This window comes from Anas acuta, chromosome 7, assembly GCF_963932015.1.
Source record: "Anas acuta chromosome 7, bAnaAcu1.1, whole genome shotgun sequence".
Taxonomy (NCBI): Eukaryota; Metazoa; Chordata; class Aves; order Anseriformes; family Anatidae; genus Anas; species Anas acuta.
Window position 1 is genome coordinate 29,765,413 of NC_088985.1, and position 8,091 is coordinate 29,773,503.

Sequence of the window (8,091 nt, forward strand, 5' to 3'; positions counted from 1 at the left end):
ACCTGTTTATTATGTTATTTTTACCGGGAACTGAAAATGGAATTCCCAGAAAAGCCTGCGGTATCATCTCTGAACAGTAATTTGACTGTTTATTAATCCAAGATTTACTAGTCCACATTAAATAACTATTTAAGGAAGTAGGTGATCAGCCATTAATATTTAGTTCCTGATCTACAACCATAGCAATCACCTGCAGCAATAAGAAGCCAATGAGCAGTTAGAAGATGTCACCTCTTTTAACACATCTTCCAACTCAAATTCTGATTTTCATACTGATATACGTTCCAAAATATTAGGTTGAGAATTAATTTTCATATGCAGTAACAAAAATAAATGTAATTACTGTTGGTTAAGGATCACGCTTCCAAATATACTACGAGATGATGATGAATGCACAGGTGCCAGAACACAAGCCAGCAAGGGACAGCTTCTATAAGCAGAGATTGAGAAACCAGAGTACAAATAAAAGTATTTCAAACAATAGCTACACTGAACCACCAGACTAACTCCTCTGTTCACCTTCACTAGAAGAACACTGAAGATTTAGGAATTTTTCTGTATGAGCAGAGAGCTAAGACCTATCACATTCATCTCAAACTTGCAGCTTTTCTCCCTCCTGCTCTCTGCTTTTCTTTTGCCTTTTTGCCTATCGCCAATTCAAAAGCGCAAGAAGATGCAGCAATACAGGTGGGAAGGCAGAGGGAGGAAAACCAGTAGCAGTCCTTCATTCCCATACATGCTGTAACAATAAATTCTCACTTCAGAGGCCAGTCACCGAGCACAAAAAAAGCAGGTTCTCCAACACTTGATCCTCCCTTTTCAAAAAAACTCTGCTGAAAAGACCGTACACCCTACTTTTTAAGATGCTCTTGACACATTTAGCTGTCCATCCGGTTACCCACTCAGAAATCTTCAGCCCTGTTCCAACACCGCTACTTTCCAGCCACCAGAAGTTAATTCATGATGAAAGCAATTCCCTGTGTGCTTCCCAATGCCTGCACTGCTCTCAGCAGGACCACAACCCTCCCCTACTCTGTTATTACAGGCATGCCTTCAGAATCTGGTGCATTTTAATTCAATATCATGCCATTTCAAACTGCCTGCCTTTTCAATCTTACGGAACACAAACACGATCCTTTTAGATCCTGGACTACAAAGACTTCCTAAGCAGATGCACTGTTAATGCCAGCATTCAATTTCACGAAGCAGGGAGTTTGAACCATGCCTCACGTACGCTGTAAACAGCAGAGAAGAACAAAGAGGCTTCAGGCAATTTCAAAACACATCTGACGACTCATTAAATGACAGAGAAGTACAGGAAGCATTTCCTGAAGCTGGACTGTTGAGAAAAATTCACTGGCAATATGGGAAAAAAAGAAAATGTGCATCTTGTCACCGAGTAACTATCACATTTGGGCTTTTACCAGACACAGAGTGAAGTGACAGAAGCGTGGCACTGCCAGGACATGGGCTGGCTGTTCAGGGCAGTCTCAGGAGACAAAAATTGCTGCTGTAATAGAAAAAGAATGTATTTAAGCTGCTGAGCTTAGCTATACAGTACAGAAGCAGGACAAGGAAGGGAAGAAAGGAAGTAACGCTTCAGGAGTGTGTGCATAATAACAAAGACTTGCTCAAACCAGAGTGGATTTAGAGAAGCAGTGAAGAGCATTGAGATACAAACCACAGCTCTCACATCAGCAGCTAACACCACACCTGCTCTTCACCTCTGGAAATGTGAAAAATATCCAGATGGGCTTTATAGTATCCCAGACAAGCTTGTTTTTAAAGTACAATGTAACTTACAAAGCCATCCTCTTTCCTCTTATCTGTCACAGCAGAGCACTCAAATTTCCTGCAAGCAGTGGACTGAAGTCCAATGACTAAAGCTGCAGTAGCGGCACGATGCGTTTCGGAGTAGGCGTGGGACAAGGAAAGAAAAGCTGAAGCACTCCGTGGCTCATCAGCAGATGACACCCCCAGGCAGCGGGGTTCTCAGCACCATGACCAGGCAAAGAGAGAGCAGAAACATCTGGTGACACCGCAACAAGCAGCCCACATTCCAGAGGGATTCATACAGTCACGCTGAAACTGCAGTCTGCGCTGTATCTAGCTATGGAAACACTGCTCACCTCCACACAGGATGTGGAGAGAAAACCCCTACCTGCAGGACAGGCCCCTTTGAACTGCTCCAGAGCAGCTCTCTGCCCTGGGATTAGAGATCCTTGCCTCATGATCTGTCTGCACTGGACCAAGAGCTTACAAAATAGCTGCTGTTATTTATTTTGTTTTTCAAGATGGCACCATCCCAAAGTAAGACCCACTGGAGACTCACCAGAAAATCTTTTGTCATGGGCAGGGACACCTCCCTATTACTGTATCCCAACAGAATAATAAGCGCTACTTTCTTTAACCAGATAACCCTAAAACAAAGACATTAAAGTCACCATTAGCAACCAGACAACTCTCAGAATCCCAGAAATTGCTATTTCTTTTTAGTTTGGGTTTAATTTCCAATCTATTACACTTGGGTAAGAAACAAAGCCGTAGGACAGCTCGTGTGCTCTCATACACAGAATGAACCTCCAAGCAGACTGCTAAGGAAATAACTGATGCTGGGGCAGGACAATTTTTTCCCTTCATATAGTAGCGCTGCTCATTTTAAAACCTACGATGCAGCTCTTCAAGAACTTTTCACATCTTCACTAGACAACAATCATTTAATTTGGATAATTAGTCAGCACTAATTGAGTGCCAACCTGTCATCACAAGAACTCTTGTTAAAAGTTTTATGTGACAGTACAACTAAAAATAAAACGGAAGAAAAATTTTACAGCTTGTGTTAGCAGACAGCTGCAGCATAATCCTAGTAATACTTTCACCTAGACTAATCTGAACAGACCAAACCTATCTTTGTCCAAGTCACGTATGAGGTTTTTTTGTTTGTTTTAATTATTCTCCTAAAGCAAATATCTTCAGCTATTGTCTACTGCTCATCACACTGACTAGCAAAGCCAACTTCCCTGTTGTTTCCAGTTAGCAGCCAGCGTACCTGTACTGGGCACAGCATCTTTCACAAGAACTCCATCTACAATCATTTTCCCAGTCTAAACAGTGCGTCTCCAGGTAACACTGCAAAAGAGGGAAATTCAACTCCAAGAGATAATTATGTTTTCAATTGGAAATTCTAAGGAAAAGATGATTCACTGAAATAAATCCTGGTTTACAAAAACAGATATGAGAAGTATCTCTACCGTATCGCTGTTATGTAGAGGGGCAGATCAAAGATTTCAGCCAAGAACAGCTTCAGAAGAGGTTCCGTTCCTAACTACTGCCTGCATGATACAGAACGGAGAGGAAGGCCAAGAGGCCTCGTACAATGATGGCCATGTATTTAGATGGCACACGTAGGAAGCAGAAGAAAACCACCCGAGTGCCACCTACACCAGCTCTCCCAACACTAATTCATTTTCACCCTAGACCAAGAACTGGATATAGCTCTATGCTAGCCGAAACAAAGGGCTTACAGGGGTACCAGCGCAGACAGGACACGCACAAGAGGTAAAGCTGGCTGCGTGCTGGGACACCGAGCTCTCCAGCCCAGCCATAACTCGACACAGCTCCCGATTCAGCTCACACAAAGACCTGCATTGATGCAAGTGCTGGGAGAGCAGGGCGTGGAAGCGTGCACATACACAGATCCTCTCTGGATTTCCTTGCTTGTCTCGGTTTAATACTTCAGCATGCTTTTCTCTTTTTTTTTAATCTTACTTTATACACATGCACTGATTGCATAGCCCCACGGCAGTCCTAAGGTGCAAAGCTCATCATCGCTATCAATTTTTTTCAACGTGAGTCAAGTGCTGTAGAAGGCAAGGCTTACTCATACTTTAACGTTGCTTTTTCTTTGCTTATGTCACAAGTCAAACAGTTGAGCAACACTGTATGAATTCCTTCACGGCATCACCAGGTTTCCCACCGGTGTCTTGCAAGCAGTTAATATCACGATCACATTAACTCCGCACACAGAGCCAAGTAACAGCACAACTCCAAAATAAAGTTTATCAGTTAAGGTTTAACAAGTGGGACTGGACTTGTTCCCCGTAACACGAGGCATCAGGTACTCAGAGTATTGCTTTTTTGTCATTCTAGCCCCAAGGTCAGAAGCCTGTGTCTCAGGTAAAACCACATAGGAGCAAAGCGTCCCTTTTACCTTGAGCTTCAAGTGAGACATACGGGATTATGCACAGACCCACAATCATCTGTGGGCAAGCTTCTTCAGCACACAACTCCTACTCTTCTAAGTAAGGAAAGCTGGTCTCACCTACACTGCTCAGCGACTGCTGCAATACCACCAACAGCACCAGCACAGCCGTTCAGGATTTTAGCATCGTGTGTTCAATTCTGCTCAAAAAGGCTAATACCAGACAGTTTAGTCACCACTACTGCCTCGTTTGCATTCACTTTCTCACCTGTGCAGAGCAGAATGCTTTAAGGGAGGAGAAGAAATCCCACTGATGACTGAGATCACAGCCTGGACAAAGCGTATATTCTATGACAGGTCTCCATCGCTAACCAGTTAGAAGTTTCATCCATACGATAAAAATTAGAGCACGGGCAGCCCTTCTTACAAAGCTGTAGTGTCATGCTATCAAATTAGTAAGCTATTGGTCTTGGCTTATTTGGCATCGAAGATACCAGCATATTGGCAATCAAAGGCTGCTTTCAAATGTTCTTTCCAGAACATACACCAGGGTTGTGAAACTCCAACCAAGGCGTTTCTGTCTCTCTGACCTCTGTATACTGAAGAACACCATTCACGAGGACAGTGAGGCACTGCTGTTCTCTAACCCGATCCTCTTACAGAGCTTCTCCAGAACCCCTGAGGGGAAAAAAACAAACAGGGAAAAAAAGTTGATCTTTTGCAGACCTGGATGAGTCAACTGAGAGCTCTAAAGAAGATGGACTTCTGTTAATTAATAAGAGGTATTATGTAACATTTGCACATTAAAAACATCAGTGTTCCGTGTGCTTCTTGAAGACAGGATCATTTTCTTCTACATCTCTACTCTTCTGAGACTGTTTTGTTTCTGATGAGATTTTTGTTTCAGCTGGAGGCAGCAGAGTCTCAGCCTATAGTCTGAAGGTAAGCTATCCATAAGGACTACTGATTTAACACACTGCCTTTTACCAAATAACAACAGAGCCTATCCAGAAAAGAACTTGCTTTTTTCCATACCTCTTTAAAAAGCCAGCTTCAGGAAATTCAATATTAGCCTAGGGAAACGATAAGCAGCATACCTGTTAATTAGGACCAAAGAAACCACTCTCTCTGCCTGGTTCCTCAGTCCTCTTCTCAACACTTTGAAATACTGAACTTTGCAAACCTAATAGACATCTGTCAACCATACCAAATCAAGTAAGTCTTTTAAAACAACAGAGAATATTGTTTTAAAGCCAAGGCAAGAAAGGACGATTGAAGAATTCCAGAAAAAGACGAGAAGGGCTCAGAGGCAATAAGGATCAAGTTTACGTTTCACCCCCCTCTAAACTGGATGACGTTTCAAGGGGACTGCCTTCTCTCCTGATGCCTCTTCAGAATTTCAATTTCTCCTGCTTTTAGAGCTCAGCCACCCCCTCCTGAAGCCAATGGCACCACAAGCATTCATTGCAGTCGCTGATTGCATTTCCTTCTCAATATGAAAGAGCAGCTGTTTTCCATGCTGTTTCGACAATTTCCTTGTACAGCAAAACACAGCAGGACGCCGGTCACATGTGGCTTTTTTAGCACGTTCTGCCTGTCACATTTTAACTTCTGGAAAGTTTACACCATAAACCAAGCCAACAACAAAGCCGGAGGACCCTACCCCTAACCCTACACGCAGCTTTCAGCCCCACAAGAGACCCTCCCGCGGCGTGCACGGTCTGGCTGGAAGCACCCTAACACCAGACCCACCTGGGCAGCCGATTTTGCAGGCCAGGAGCCCCAAACCCGCACCCACACCCCACAACCCAACCCTGCTCACCCACCCAGCAGGGGCTTCAACCACCCCCCCGCAGGAACGAGGACACCCTAATGCTAGAAAACAACCTTCGCACTGATCCACCACAGCGCTATTTTTTTGTCAGGGGATTATTTAGGGGTGTAGCGAGCTCCCCAGCACCCCCAGACACGGGAACGAGCCGCCTCACGGCATGGAGACCTCAACGGGGCGCTCCCACACCCCGCTTTAGGGTCGCCCCGCACCGAGCCCTACCACCACAGGGACACCCCCCCGAGCCCAGCCCCGGCCCCCTCAGGTTCCCCTAGAGCTGAAGGGGCCGACAGCGAGCCGACACCCACCCGCCCCTTGCCCCTTTCCCCCTTCCCCGCTCCCGGCCGCCTCACCGTGAGGGGCCGGCGGGCAGGGCGGCAGCTTCCCCATGGCCGCGGCCTGACACATCAGCCAAGATGGCGGCGCGGGCGGAGCCATGGCGGAGCCGGCCCGCAGTGGGCGGGAGACGCGCAGGGGGGACGCGGGGACGGCCCCTGAGGGGCCGAGCCTGAGGTGTTGAGGCATTCCCACAGCAATGGGGAATGCCTCTCCCGTCTACCAAGATGGGTGTGTGGCACGAAGTAATCCTCACCCCTTCGTCATGAAGAGAATGGTGCCTCGCTTTTCTGTCGCGGTGCAATAGGACGGGTTAGGGTGTTCCGGGGTCTGGCCCCGGCGAGCGTCTGCCAGAACTTCACCGCTTCTTTGCTGAGGGGGTTAAAAAAAATAAATAAATGAAATTTGCCCGGCAGCAAAAGCCTTGATTGCATCTAGTGGTGAGAGAAGCAAGTGCTTCGCGGAACACGGTTTGGAATCCAGATGACAATATAAATGCCTTTTTTTATCTAATAAAAAATAAATTGATAGAAGTACATTAGCAGACACTGTAAGTGATACCAGCTGCATTTACTGTAGCAGCTTGGCTGCCCCAAGCAATGGCATCTGTCCCCTAGGAACTTAAACATAACGAGACACTTGGAGCAACTGGGTCAGGAGGGACCTCAGGAGCGTGTGGTCCAACACCCACCCCTCGGCAGGGCTGACTTTGCCACCTTACACATACTTTTTTTACACATACTTTTTTTTTTTTTTTCCAGCAGTGATGAAATCAGGTTAAGAAAATTGAGGCTCTGCTCTCCCAGGGAGGCAGGCAAAAAGGACTTTTGTAGGCAGCTGGACTCTCCACAGCACATAGGCTCAGGTACTTCTGACTCTCTTTTAATACCGATGCTGAACCCAAATTTTCACCTAAACACCATCTTCTCCCCAGCAGGCAGCTACGGATACTTTGTGAATGATAATGTCAAGACCACAGGTCAAGCCCCTTCCCCAAACTGTCTGCACACAAATTAAATAAGAACAACCAAATGACTGCAGCTCTTAGGTAGCCAGCAACAGCTCTCATTCGGCACCACAAATGGTGTGGATGACAATTTCTAAGTGAGAGAACTTACCTTCTAAAAGACAGTCATATGCACAGACTCCCCTTCTGCTGCAGACATAAGCTCTGCATTGCAGAGGCAGAAGCAGAATTTGGCCTGTTTTTTCAGAAAGTCACAGTTGGAGCTTTTGCCTCTTGTTTTGTTGTCTTCTAAGAAAACAGAAGAATATATTCATGTATCTGCTCAATTTCTAGCTCATGTTTTTTAATTATATAGCTTTTTATAGCTCTGCCTACTGCAGGGGCTTATGATCCTCCATTCTTCCCTTCAGCTGTAGAAGTGTCAGCATCCCCACTGTAGGGGTAAATAAACAAGGAGGTGGCTGAAGCAGCAGAAGTGCTTAACACCCTGTACTCCTCCTCACTCCTCCAGACCACTGGCACTGGAGAGCTGTGGCTGGCAACACTGAGGAGGAGTCGGGAGGAGGGCCCCATCCTCTGCAGTCATTAGCAGGCTGCTCTGTTGTAATGTAATTACTGCAAGCTGATTTAATTTCACATCATGCCTTTCATATAATGGCAAGATGACCTAAAGAGTTATTATTTTCTTCATTAAGAATTGCTTTCATTAACTACCTATTTTACTCTAAGTAAGCATGGCTTGCCATGGGTCTTTGG

General features: G+C 45.6%; 1 protein-coding gene across 7 annotated transcripts in view; it reads right to left on the minus strand.

Annotated features, from left to right (window-relative positions):
- Positions 1–6,528, minus strand: part of CCDC186 (coiled-coil domain containing 186) — a 32,201-nt gene extending 25,673 nt beyond the window's left edge. For 2 of the 7 annotated variants that reach the window (XM_068688629.1, XM_068688632.1), the window contains exon 1: positions 6,386–6,528. The gene's annotated coding sequence lies outside the window, so the exon portion shown is untranslated. Of the gene's footprint in view, positions 1–4,469; positions 4,731–4,791; positions 4,880–6,385 lie in introns of those variants that run through there. The other 5 variants (XM_068688630.1, XM_068688634.1, XM_068688633.1 and 2 more) reach the window with 5 other exon arrangements.
- Between the last annotated feature and the right edge of the window lie 1,563 nt (positions 6,529–8,091).